At 38.2% G+C, this 13,838-nt stretch overlaps 1 pseudogene; it reads left to right on the top strand.

Moving 5' to 3' along the window:
• The window catches only part of LOC129360339 (ligand of Numb protein X 2-like), a 25,534-nt pseudogene continuing 11,696 nt past the window's right edge, over positions 1 to 13,838 (top strand).

The raw sequence follows: 13,838 nt of genomic DNA, 5'->3' as shown, positions 1-13,838 counted from the left end.
TGGGAAAGTCGCCCAGACGTCGCCTGCAGGTTGAGCTCCGCCTGGGACGGGCGGGCGGCAGATAAAAATGAGACTGGACAAAAACCTTCAGGATTACTGAGCTGAGGAAACATTTACCTGGTTTCTACTTTATCTTTTTTAATTCTTCCACTTCACCGGCAGCTGGTTTGTGCCAGCTAGCGAGCGACACGTTAGCTACTTCCGGAAAACAACCTTCACACACAGGTAAGACGAGTTTCGGCGTCGAACCGACATATGAACTGCTTTTGTGGCTTTAAGCAGACGGATATAGAGCATTTTGTGGCTGGAAACCGGGGTGTGGGTGAGTTTATCGTGTGTTTGTGTTGTAAAACGCGACCTTTCGGTGGCAGAGAAGTGAGTTTCTGGGCTCAAGGTGTGTAGCAGTTAGCGCGAGCCGAGCTGAAGGTGAAGCCGTTGCTGTAGCTGCCCAGTGAGACCAGTAAGGTCCCGGGTTTATTGCCTCCTCCGTCACTGGGATCTGTCAGTGGAGAGGAGATTAGGAGCACATGGGTGACAGTGAGTTATTTATGGGACAATCCCGACAGGATGGGACGCGCTTGTTATTGTTGCCGAGTTCAGTCACAATCATAAACATCAACATTATGTCAATTATTGGTTCTTTTGTTTTTTTTAAACCGTTCCCACTGACTCGCAGTGGTTCTCATTTATAATCTGAAGATGAATTTCTAATTACTTATCGAATGAAAGTGCTATTTCACAGCTTTCAGGGCAGGGTGTTCAAACTGCGGCTCGCGGGCCATCTGTGGCCTTTGGATTATTCTTGGGTGGTCCACAACTGAAGTTTGAAAATGGTATAAATGTGGTTCTAAAACATCTGGAGCAGATGAATGTTTTTTGTAGGTTTACAAGCAATGGCTGAAGTGTTTGTGCGTTAATTCTTTTAATTTTGTTATGTGTATTCTTATTTGTTTTCATTGTAGAAACCTGTTTAGCCATCTGTCTGGCTATCCTTCTGTCTGTCTTAAATGTGAAATGATGGGGACTACAGTGAATGGTTTTTCTTTCGTTAACCATGATTTTTAGTAAGTAAGGCCGGAGAAATCCAGTGATGATTTATTTATTATTTCTGTTTTACATCCACTTATTAATTTTGGCGAAATAAAAGAAGGGTTTCCTATGGAAAGCGGGTGTTTTGGAATAGTACAACTTTTATCAGTGATGACCCCTTGAACCTTTAGGAGTTTGATTATTGATCTTAATTTAAATGTATACTCTGAAGAAATAACATGTAAATGTTGTTTATTGGGTGCCTTTTATAGAAAATTGCCTTACAGTGACATAATCTCTTGTTTTTCCACTTTGGTTTTTAATAGACAAAAATGGACAGACTGCTTTTGTATTTGTGAATACAATGTTTAATCTGTTGCAGACGTCTGAACAAAGTGTATTTAGTTTTATAAGTAAATGAAATATGAAGAAATAGACTTTAGGATTGTCCTATTCGTTGGTTTTACTTGTTCCCTGCATGTGCAAAACAAACAGCTGATTGAATGCAAAGCAGAAGAATTTGCCTATTGTTCCTGCAGCCTGGTGGAAAAAAAATGGAATCACATTATGATCATAATGGGACTTGTACATGTACTTTAAATTGAGGAATTATGAGAACAGATGTCAAATAAACAAGTGGGAGATTTAAACTGCTGAGTACAACAAGAAAAAACAAAGTAGGAAGAAGCTATGTGGGGAAAATGTTAAGAGAAACAAGTTTCACCAGCAAACCTCAGAGTAATCGGTCAAACTTCGGGCATGTAGGTACGGCTTAAAATTGCTCTTTAAAACTCTCTTTCCTGAGGAGAAATATGGCGTTTTTGTTCATTACGTCAAGCATCTGAAATGTCTGAAGTTTCCTATGGTGATTTTCCCAGACGCTGATGATTCACAGATACCAACAGCTGTGTTTGTATTTAATTAAATTTCATGTTGCTGCTGGGAATACTAGACGTTGGCGCAACATACAGTGACATGTAGATCTGGAAAAACCGCAGTCGAACTCTGCCTCACCTGCGTTCGCAGAGGGTGGGGCTGCAGCACATGTGATTGACTCACATTGGCCATTGGAGCGGGGCATTCGACCTGCTTTGAAGAAACGCCGCCGCCGGTAATCCTGAAAGCAGCTGGAGGACGCTGAAGGGCTGCAGACGTTTCCCCTGGAAGCTAACGCTCTCACATGATTAGAAGGCTGTTCTGATGGACGAAGTGTTGCCTTTGTTGAGCTTTACAAACAACATGCGACAGGCGACTCGACTACAAGCAGGAAGCGTGAATCTGTCACAATAAGCAATAGATCAATTAATCCTGTGATAAATTAAAATTAGCTCAACAATTTTCATTTACTTGATTTATAGTTTTTCTCTTTTCTCTCCATCAAAAAATGGGGGACAAAAATCTGGTGCATTGGTCTCAACTAACCCTTTTTTTGAAGGACAGATTTGTTTACAGAGACTTAATAATTCACTTTATTTGTTTTTTTAAATTTTTTTTTTTAATTTGGATATTTAAAACGCAGTTCCAGTTAAATGTTCATAAAATTTTATTTTTGACAGTGCATTCTAACGCTACCATACCATTACCATACCACTTGAAAATGATCTCAAAACAACAATATTGTCGTTTATCGCGATCATTTGAGACGATGTATTACAAAAATACATATTTTGTGCAGCAAAATATGTATTTGTTATTTTGACAGGACTATTTGTGTGAGCTAAATTTGGACACATTTTAAGTTTTTAAAAGCAATTGTATGTTGTGAATTGAGAGTTTTTTATTGTAACAGCAGAGATCAATAATATTTTATTAGCTAGACTTTTTTTTTTTTTGACAAAAGAGCCACGATCAGAACCGGCGTTATCAAGGTTTTAAGTTTTTCTTTATAGTTTAGTTTTATTTCATTTTGACTTTTGTATAATTCAATTCGCTTTAGTTATTAGTATTTATTGATTAAGTATTGCTTAGCTTTCATTTTTATGTGGTTTGGTTTAGGTGTACCGATTTGATTCCAGTTTTCTGGCCGATCCTTTAAAAACCGACCTGCTGATCTCAATTTGGGTCGATACCAGTTCGAGGATAGACGGTGAATCTGTCAGCTGTTTAAATAGCGGCTCCGCTTTGGAGCTTTAATTTGCAGATTGACTCTCCTGACACTCAGTGTCCATGTGTGACACGGCTGGTAATTCTATGTTATTATGGTGAAACTGCAGCTGATAATTGCCTGTAACGGCTGCAAACTCAACTGATAACGACTAAATGATGGCTTTACTGTTTCCAGTTAAAGATTTTAAAAAAGCAAAACTCTAGAACATAAAAGAAATGTCTGTGTAGCAGTGTTCTTTGGCATTTTCTTTCCCTTTTAAGTCAATTTGTTTTCTAATTGAGGGTGAAAAACTGTAGTATGCTTAAGTTTTACAATATCTGTGATCAATGTATTCACAGAAATGAAGAAGCATATATTTTCCAGTTAACATAAGATCCAAAGTGCAGGTTGATCAGAAGACCTCACTGTGTTTTTAACTTGAATATTTAAAGTTGGAGGGAAAATTTTCTCTAAATTTTAGATGTGAATCTAAACTGAAACTCTCAAAACACTTTAGTGAAGTTGACCCCTCATCTCCTTCAAATGAAAGAAAATTAGTGCCAAAAATGTGCATAAAGAATTCTTGTTTGTGCAGCTACCATGCAGGATGGACCTTTGAGCTCTGGAAACGTTTTTATCAATATCTTTAAAACAATAGCAGCACAAACATAGCACAAACATGTGGCACCAGTTTGGTTTAAGCTTTCATTAACATCTTCAAAATAAATTCACCAGAGTTGATGGCAGAATTTTGTTTGTTTGAACTTTCATAACTTCTGGAAACATTTTTATTGATATTTTTAAAACATCAGCGGCACAAACGAACATTTTTGGTTGCACAGATGATTGTGACGGTTGGCAACATTACAAAACCACTAATCCTGCTTTGTGGTACAATTCTTTGGTCCTTAAGATCCTTGACTGCATTTTTTAGATATTTGTCTGCTTCATTACACCAGATTAAAACGGTTTGGTGATTAATGGGCTGCTAGTGAAACTGGAGGTTTTACAAGAATCACTCTCAGGTATTTATGAGCAGGTGGGTCAGCAGGTGGTCAGGATTGAGAAATTCTACCTTAAAACTGAAGGACATTTTGTCTTTTTTGTTTTTAACCAGCTTCTAAGCAGAATAAAAATATTATTTTCTTTTTTTTTTTTTTTGCATGTAATTTTTATTTCTTGCACAAAGTGAAATTGGTTTAGTTTTTCCAGTTTTGATACCATGTGACCCGTTACAGGTGTAAATGTTCCCTGCGGCTAGGAAAGGCAAAGAAAGGGAGCGGACTTGTTTGCATATGGGAAAAAGAACAAAAACACTTACACAAACAAATTTCTTACTTGGCTACGATGTCGGCGCTCTGAGCTCACCCTGATACATGAACACACCTGAAGAATGGCCCCGACGTCAGAGGCTGAACATTTTTCCCTTTCCTATCATGCTTCTGAGTTACCCCAGCCCACCCCTCCCTTCGTACCCTTTGCATTCCTGGTACCGGTGCAGTTGGAGAGCGTGCACATCCAGAGCGCTGCACACACACAGCCATATTCTGATGGTCTGGGAGGCTGAGCTCTGGTTTCATTCAGGCTTCGGGCGACTGCTAGAGTCTCGAGTTTGCGTGCAGTAGCAGAAGATATAATCTCCTGCGAGTCGCTCCAGTAACACAGAAAAGAGCGTACCCTCTTTTTATTTATTTTTTTTTGGTTTAGAGTCTGAAATCTGGACTAGGATCACAAAGACATGGAATATGAAGGTAGTGACAACATTTTTTTTAACCCTTTTCACACAGCAACACTTTCCTCCTCTTTATTCATTTCAGTCTTTTGTTGTTAAGGTGGATGATTGTAGTAGCATGATGGTTTCTAATTGTAGCTTGCATTTTATAAATTATCTCCTCATATTAAATGGATGTTCTTCAACTCTTTTAGAAAATTCACTTTAATGATGGCTTCTCTTGTTTTTTTTTCCACATCTGGACACAAGTGTTAAACACGATGTGTTTTCTGGGTCAAAAAGTCACAAAAATGTTCCATCATACCATTCCTGTGGTTTAATGTTTGGTCTCTTGAATCTCCTCAGGCAAAGTTTTTTTTAAAAATATTTTTAGAATGTAGCACAAAGTAAGGCATTGGTGTCCCTCCCCCTCGTGTTGCTGTGTCCTCCTGGTCAGCTGGATCCTGAAATTTAGGTGGTTTTGGAAATGCTTCAGCCATAGTTTGGAATCTAAAGGAGCAGCGCAGATCGATTTTATTAACATTATTTAAAACAAGCTACAAAAAAGGATTATTGCCAAAAATAGCCAGAGTAAACACTATCGCTGCAAGTATTTAACATTTGGGTAAATTCTGACTTCACTTCAATAACAATATTGGAAAATTTCTTCATGCCAATCTCGCAGCATCCAAGAAAGCAGTTGCTTTAAAGGATAGAGAGCAAAGACAAAATGTTAGTGGATTTTGACGTTTATTAGCAATTAGCACAGTTAGCGCTGCTAGCATTACTGAAAAGAGGTTCACACAGTAGTCAATTTGACTGCCTATATCTGACTCTGTCATGGATGTCTGAACAGCCCAGTTTCAGTCATTTCACCCCCAAAAATGTGAATCGTTCCACTTCCCTGTGCAGTACTAAATCAGAAATGTAGCTGATCATTTTCAAAGTATTTGCAGCCTCAACGTTCACATTTTATCAGACTTTTATGTTGTTGAAGTGAAACTTGGATCATCATTCTGCACCAGAAGAAACCAAATGCAGTAAATCCAGATGTAAATAATCTCAAAACTTCTGGTTCAACTTTGCATCCAAACAGATTTTGCTTCAAAGCTTGTAGTCAATGTAAAAGGCTGTTGCTATTAGTTGTGCTTTCTTTTCATTGGCTTCCTTTGTGTTTTGATGATGATGATGTGATTAAACTTTAAAACTGACCAATGGTACTTCTGGACTGAGCATAAAGATCTGCTGTGTGTGTGTAGCTGGAGAATACATTTCTTTCAGTCTGAAATAGTCAAAATCCTGGCAGCATTCCTAAAAGAAGCCAAAGTTGAAAGTTCAAGTTTGCCTTAATGTGTTTAGCCTTCCTGATACAAGTCTGTCCTCAGGCCTGAATGGACTACAAGGATTATTTAATCTTACTGTCTAACTTTATTTTCAATATGTCTCTTGTATTCAGATGGCTAAATTCGAGTCGTCACTCAGCAACAACATTCACACTGAAGAGTGGTTGTGTCAGTGCAGTACATATGTGCTTGGCTAAACAGAAGTGGAAATATCATATTTTTCTGTTCCTGATCAGGGTAATTGTGCTGAAAATCGTCTGGTTTCAGGGAGCAGATTTGTTTTTAATTGGTGCATCTCTATTTATTAGCAAGTGTTTTTAATAGATATTATAGCTGCAAAAGGGAAAGTAAACAGAAAACAAGTATGTTTTCTATTTTAGATTAAAAATAATACATTGTAGAAATAACATGATAGTGTGAGATTTTTACTTAATGATTTCATTTCTTTAAAGTTTCTTCCAGTTTTTCGGGAATCAAAAAGGAGATTAAGAGTTGCATAAAGTCACAGTGACTGCTGGTGTTGGTACTGAATGGATCATTAGTGAAGGCGAATTGCATTTCTGGCCAATTAATTTAAACCTTTTACACTACTGAGGTACCATGTGGTTCTCCCATAAGCAGGTTTGACTTCAGTCCATTTCTTTTCTGCCTCATTTCACAGAGTTTAGCGATTTCTGTGAGAAGCAGCGTGACTTTTAGCTGACTTCTAGTGAAATTCCCTCTGTCCCTCAGGAAACTCGCAGAGAGGAAGCAGCTGCAGCTCTCTGCCATATTGCTGCTGCTTTCTGGATTTGTGATTTCCTGTGCTGGTGGCCAGTGCGAGTTGAAGTGCCGCCATGGACCTCAATCCGTTTTGCTCTCTCCACAGAAAGTCAGGATGAAGACCAGGAGATAACACTGTGACGGTGGATCTATTCAGCTTCGAAAATGAAGATGTAAACATCTGAAACCCATCAGCGTGAGCCGACAGCGGACTGAACTTCCTGAAACAATGGCAGCAACAGAAACCAAAACCGCCACCGTCCTTGTTGCCAGCAGCGGGTCTGCGGGTCTCTCCTGGGCTCGTGTTTGTAAAGAATGCGGCCAGCAGCACGAGACTCAGGACACTCACCTGTACGAGTATCAGAACGAGGTGGACGATGAGTTGGTTTGTCACATTTGCCTGCAGCCACTCCTCAGACCCATGGACACTCCGTGTGGACACACTTACTGCTTCCACTGTCTCAGCAACTTCCTGAAGGAACAGGACTTTTGCCCCGTGGATCGGCAGCGTCTGCAGCTGCACCAGTGCCGACCCTCCAGCCTGCTGGTGAGGAACCTGCTGGACAAACTGGTGGTGACCTGTCCCCACTATGCAGAGTGCCAGCAGAAGATGCAGCGCTGCGAGCTGCAGCCTCACCTGCACAACAGGTAGGATTCTGGCTGAGATCCACATGATTCATCACAACATATATTATGCGGGGTGCACCGATTTATCGGCCAGTTTTCTTAATATTGGGAGATTGGTGATCGGCTGATACTTAAATATGAAGCAGATATGATCAACCTCAGCAAGAAATAAAAATCTTCTTCTGATCTGCTGTGAGGTTTGGCGGACGTACCGGCCCACCTGGTCATGTTTGCACGTTTCCAGTTAACAAGAGTCAGCCCACTCTTGCCAAATCAGCGACTTTCTTGCTATATTTAGATGATATCGGTCAGAAACAGCAGGTCAGGCTTTTTAAAGATTGTAATATTTAGTCAATTTGAAGAAATATTTAAGATGATGTTGTAGTTTGGGAAATCTCTTTGTTTGCTATACGCTACTTAGAAATAATGTTTAAGATTAAACGGAGTTGTATGAAAAGAAAAACAAAAGAACAGTTGTAATGTATATTTACATGCTCAAAGGAGTGGGTAGAAGAATTAACTTATTTTTACAGCCACTCCTCTTACAGTAATTACTAATCAATTATAATTCATGTTATCTTGGTATATGTTTGGATATAGCTTAATTTTCCTGCTTAAGTTTGACCCCATGTACTGATATACATAATAATCTTCTTGCGGTTGTGAATTTTAGATTTTTGAATTCACTTTTTTCCATTTTATTTAATAAGCTACAAATTCAAATTGCAGTCAGAAGGCTGATATTGCAGAAAGCTGTCTGGATGCAATTTGTTGTAGATTATGTATTTGCTCTCTGTATTTATGTCATCAAGTTAATTTGCAAGCTGGGTGGTCTCTCTTGCTGCTAAATGTTCTACACTTCATGCATAGCTTTAGTAACTGAGATGTTGATGTTGCTTAAGGAAAATGTGGTTTAATCTATACTATGGCTTCAGCTAATGACCATCGATTATTCTCATGATTAATGGAGCAAGCAGATTTTAAAAATGGCACAATTCTGCAGGTTTTTCATTTAATCTCTTAAACCTTTTTATGATAAATAAATAAATCACTTGCTTTTTAACAATAAATTAAAAAATCATTTTATTACAATGTTCCTTTAATGAAAACTCAATCATTTGTAGCAAAGGATTCTAAAAACTAAAAACTTCAACCATGTGAAAAGCTGCTGCCTTTCTGTTTGACTTAACATCAGTGCAGGACTGATCTATTGATAATTTTGTATTTACAAAATTAATAATTGGATTGCAAAAGATGCTTAATTTTTCTTTGAATTGTTGTACCAAGGCATTTTTCCACTTGACATTTTGCATAAGTGGGAAATGTTTTACTGCCATGTTATTTCACTTATAACCAGCACTTTTTCAAAGCAAAACAAGCTCCTATGTTTTGTTGAAAAGATACTTGGAAGTTAGTTTTGCCTCATTTCAAGTGTAATGAGATATTTGCCCTAAAAACTAGGCTGAAAATACTTGGTAATATTTTGTTTGCAGTGCAATTGCTACAGATAAAACTCGGAACACTCTGCTTTTTAATCAGAGTCCCAGACAAGGTGCAGGTCGTTCTGTTTTGCACAGCGTGGTGCTTATCGCCCTTGTCACACATTACTCAGTTACTTATGAGAGCCAGGCTGCCCTCCTGCTGCCTTTGTGCAAATAACAGGGATACAAAGTTCAGGAGCAGCAGGCGCAGATCTCTGAGTAAATTAAGCAAAACCACATTGGAAACCTCTGCTCTGCTTTTCTTGGCACCCCTTGTTATCCAAACCTGTGTAAACATCCATTTCTACAGCTCCATGTATTATGACCCAATTAGCGCTGTCTCTTTCTGTTTATTTATAGCCTCATACTCCTGTTTCTAAGAATAAAACCTCTTATGTGATGTCTGTGTTTTCCCAGATGTCCTGTTTTTAAGAGGCTACGAGAGGAAGCAGAGAAGAGGAAGAGGCCCTCCTGGAACGAAATAAAAGGACGCAAGTGTGACGGCGAGTCGTCTGGAGACGCGAAACATTCAGCAACTGTGTCCCGAAACCACACGCGGAATCAGTCCGAGCCGGGCTTAATTAATCCTGCTTACGAGGAAATTGACGACGGTAGGGCGTCATTTTATCACCTGCTCCTGTTTTCTGTCACAACATGTTTAATATGACCACATCCTCCTCTGACTGTTTACATAACCTGCGTCTTTGCAACAGTCTTTGCAACTGGCAGCTAATTGTGCTTTTAGAGGCTTCTCGGAAAAAAGTAAAATCAACTTTTTTTGAGCTTTACATCATGTAATAATGTTATTCACTCATTAAAACAGACCCGGAATCTTTCTTTCACACATCTTAGAAATTCTTTAATCTCCATGGTAATGCCTGGTTGGTCCTAGCTCCGCCCCCAAACCGCAGCTCCACCCCACTCAGCTCCTTCAAACTAGCCAGCAGCAATTAGTAAAGACCTGGTGGAACTGTGTATCAACTAAGACCATTTTACAAGCTACTTTGAGATAAGTTTATTTATTTTTTGGTCATTTTTTTTACTTTTACATACACAAGTCAAATAATAAAGAAAAAAACACAAGACCAAACTAGTGTAGAAATAGATAAACAATGTTTAAGTTGCTGTCAATGGCAAAAACAAAAAGTGGACCCAAAAAAAAGAAATAAAGTGCGGCCATCAGTTTGTTACACAGAAGTCAAAATCAAAGCAACAACATATTTAATGTGTATTTTTCATGTCTAAGTAAGTAGACAAGCTCTTACAAGAAAACAATCAAGCCCTGTTAAATTTGTTTAGCAAATTATTGTATACATATTTTTCTTATTTTAAAAGGGGAAAACAGAGTTTTAACTCCTCACAACAATTATTTTGCGCCTGAATCTCTCTAACTGAAGTGCAATTGTTTTCATTCTCGGTAAAACAATAGTTAAAAATGTTGTTTTAATAGAGGAGCCATGTTTTTATGACTTCCTGAAGGCAGGAAAGAGCAGGAGCTTCTTAAAGAGACAGAGGTATGTACATAGTTAGTTAGTATGTACATACCACAACATACTAAATATGTTGTGGAGGTTGTGCTGTAAAATGGCACAATGTGGCTGAAAACACTTAAAAAGTGGATTAACTGCTGCAGTCGTTGTGAGAAGGACGGAGCCGCTGCGGTTTTCAGGTTTAAATGATTCTCTTGATCGCAGGTGAATCATCAGCCTAGCTGCAGGAACATGTACCATCTCACAGATGCTTTAACCACACAGTTTCCTCATCGGAAAAACCCTTAAAGCAACAGCAGACCTGCATCACAAATCAACATCTGCCAACACACCTGAGCTGATTAATGTCCCTCAGGTTTCTGTTCGCTCTCAGCCGTGAAGAGCCAAGAAAAAAAAGAAGAAGAGCAACACGAAGATGCCATATCAGCTCGCTGACAACAGCTTTGAAGGTTAAATTTGTGTTTAATTCACTGACCCGGTTTTCACTCCTGCGCTGAGGAAGCTTCTGGAGTTTACACACACAAAGCGATAACGCTTCATTAGATCCGGCGTCATACGGGACTTGTGGAAAAACGTTGAGGTGGAAAATGTCTCTGCCGACATCACTGGATAATTATTGCTTTGCTTCTAAAGGTTAACACAGTTCTTCCAGGTAAAGATCGCCAGCTTTGAATTGAGAAAATAAATACAGTGGAGGCCAGATATTTAAACTGTTTTATAATAAGCAAAAATAAATACAAATCTATTTCAAATATACATTTTTAAAATATCAAAAATATTTAAAAAATTATTTCCTCCTGTCTTAAGTTAGTTAGGATGATACAAAATTATTTTTGTCTCCTCCAAGCACTTTTTAAAATAAAACTCTTCAATTTCTGAACTTTCTGTATATTTTCTCTCATGTGGTGTCGAGTTTTAAAACTGCTAAAATCACAAAATGTGATTTAAAATAATTTAAATAAAATGCCAGAGCAAATGTTGGAGTTACTGGTGTTTTCTCCAGCTATATGAAGCAGAAAGTAAGTCAGCGCTGCCCCTGCTATACCTTGTCCTGTGCACTGCTGGTCAGGAGGCTGAAAGAAAGCTAAAGCTCCGGAAAAAACTAAGAGCCTACTGCGCTGAACCCCGTAGAAAACATCCTGGTCATTCCACCAAATACTGGCTTCTTAACTCTTCCAGTGTTAAAACATGAGTATCGTTGTTTCTAAATGAATATGAATTATTTTTCTTTACATTGTTTGATGTCTGGAAGCACTGAATCCTTTTTGTTATGACTATTTCTCATTTTCTGCAAATAAACACAAACTTTTTGCTTTGAATTTCAGACATGTCAGTAAAAGAAACATTTTCATTTTACTCAAACATAAACCTACAAAAAGTAAAATAAGAGAAAATGATAATTTATTGCGGTCTCTAATTTTTTTCCAAGCTGTAATGAGTTTTTCTCATGGTTACAGAAAATAATTTAGTTTGAATCTATGGCAAACTGTTTTAAATATAATCTACATCTTTGACTTAAACTTCTTTAAATAAAGTGACTTCGTGTTAGTTTTAATCAAATTGGAGTCTCATACTGGACCATATTTCTAATGTTTCCTAAACATTTCAGGCCATTTGCCATAAACATGCAGCTTTGTGTTATGAGGTCAGGTGATTGATTAGGAAGGAAAAGTTAATTTTTTACTGCATTATGCAACCATTTTGGGTTGAAGTCAAACGAAGGTGAATTGGGCTTTTAATGAATTTTGTGCCAGAACCAAAGGTCGTCACACGCATGTTAAACATTACATAACTATCAGCTGCTACCTCACCTGCTGTCCTATCACAATAAATCACTTTGAGGTCGACCTTTGATCGTCAAGGTTCATTTATTTTCTCATGTAAAACTCAGTTGTAAAAACTACCAAGAATTTCTTAATAATTGAACCCAAAATATTATTTCCTCTGCCGTATTCAACCTTAATTATTAGCTTCATCAGCAGGTGACTCAAGTCCAAGTGTGTCAGGCTGTAGTTTACCATTTATATGAACGATATCTCCTCATCGTCATCATTTTAAAATGATGTTGGCTCTTCTGGTGCCTGAACTCCCCCTGCCTTCGTTGCCCCGGTGCTCCACAAACACACTGGATACCAGCTGCACCTAAACACCCATCCTGATCCTATCTGACCAAAGAATGATCCCAGGCTTCTCCTGCTTCTGGAAGCACGGCATTTTATTTTGAAAGCCACCCATGCACTGTAAAAATACAAAATCCTACCAAGTATTTTTGGTTTAGCTTCTAGTGCAAATATCTTGGGGCACTTAAAATAAGACAAAACTAATTACAAGTAAATGTTGAGCGAGACATAGGAGCGAGTTTTGTGTTAATTCCTTGACAAAAATTTACCAGTCTCATTGGTAGATTGTTTGACTTTAAAAGGAAAAAAATTCTTGTAGATTTTCATAAATGTAAAAAAATTAACCTAAAATAAGCTTCTATTTGTTGCTGAACATGTTGATGAACGCAGCTTTGTTTCTTCCTCTTTGGTTTTGCAGACAACACGCCGCTGCGGTCCAGTCTGGTGGCCGAGGCCAACGTGGTGGAGCTGTTCAGAGACGAACCCGAGGAGGAGCTGGGCCTGCGCATCGTGGGAGGAAAAGACACTCCCCTGGGAAACATCGTGATCCAGGAGATTATCCGGGACTCGGTCGCCTCGCGCGATGGCAGACTGGCTCCAGGCGACCACATCCTGGAGGTGGGCCAAGCACTTCACATGATTTCATGTCGTTTATAGTTCATTGAGACGGGTCCAGTACTCTGGGTCCAGAGTACTGAACCTTGGGTTCTTGGTCCAACACCTTTAGCTTATTCTTGGGATTCAGTTCGAGGCATTTTTTGAAATTGATTAAACTTAAATCCAGAAGTACAGAAAAACTGTACTCAAGTAAGAGTAGCGATACTTCAATAGATTCTCAATCAAGTAAAAGTAAAACGTAGTCATCTAATAAATGACTAAAGTAAAAGAAGTATTTGGTGAAGAGTCTACTCAAAATATTAATAATTTAATATTTAAAAATTACATCATCAGACGGACCAAAATACAAATAATTAAGCGGAAATTTTGGTAATTTTAGTGAACAAAGTGGTTCCTATGAATAACATAATTACAACAAAACAAAAGTAAGCAAACATTTTTCTAAATCAATTTCATTCAATATAAAACTAATGAAGCTTTAATAAAAACTGCAGGTCTGTGTCTGGTGAATTTTTGGTTAAAACATGTTTGTTTTTCATTCAGTGGGCAAAAAAATCCAGAAATTTTACTC

The sequence above is a fragment of the Poeciliopsis prolifica genome, unplaced genomic scaffold (genome assembly GCF_027474105.1).
Source record: "Poeciliopsis prolifica strain line A6 unplaced genomic scaffold, Auburn_PproV2 SCAFFOLD006, whole genome shotgun sequence".
Classification (NCBI taxonomy): domain Eukaryota; kingdom Metazoa; phylum Chordata; class Actinopteri; order Cyprinodontiformes; family Poeciliidae; genus Poeciliopsis; species Poeciliopsis prolifica.
The sequence above is the reverse complement of the archived record's forward strand: the minus strand, read 5'-3'. Positions and strand labels throughout refer to the sequence as shown.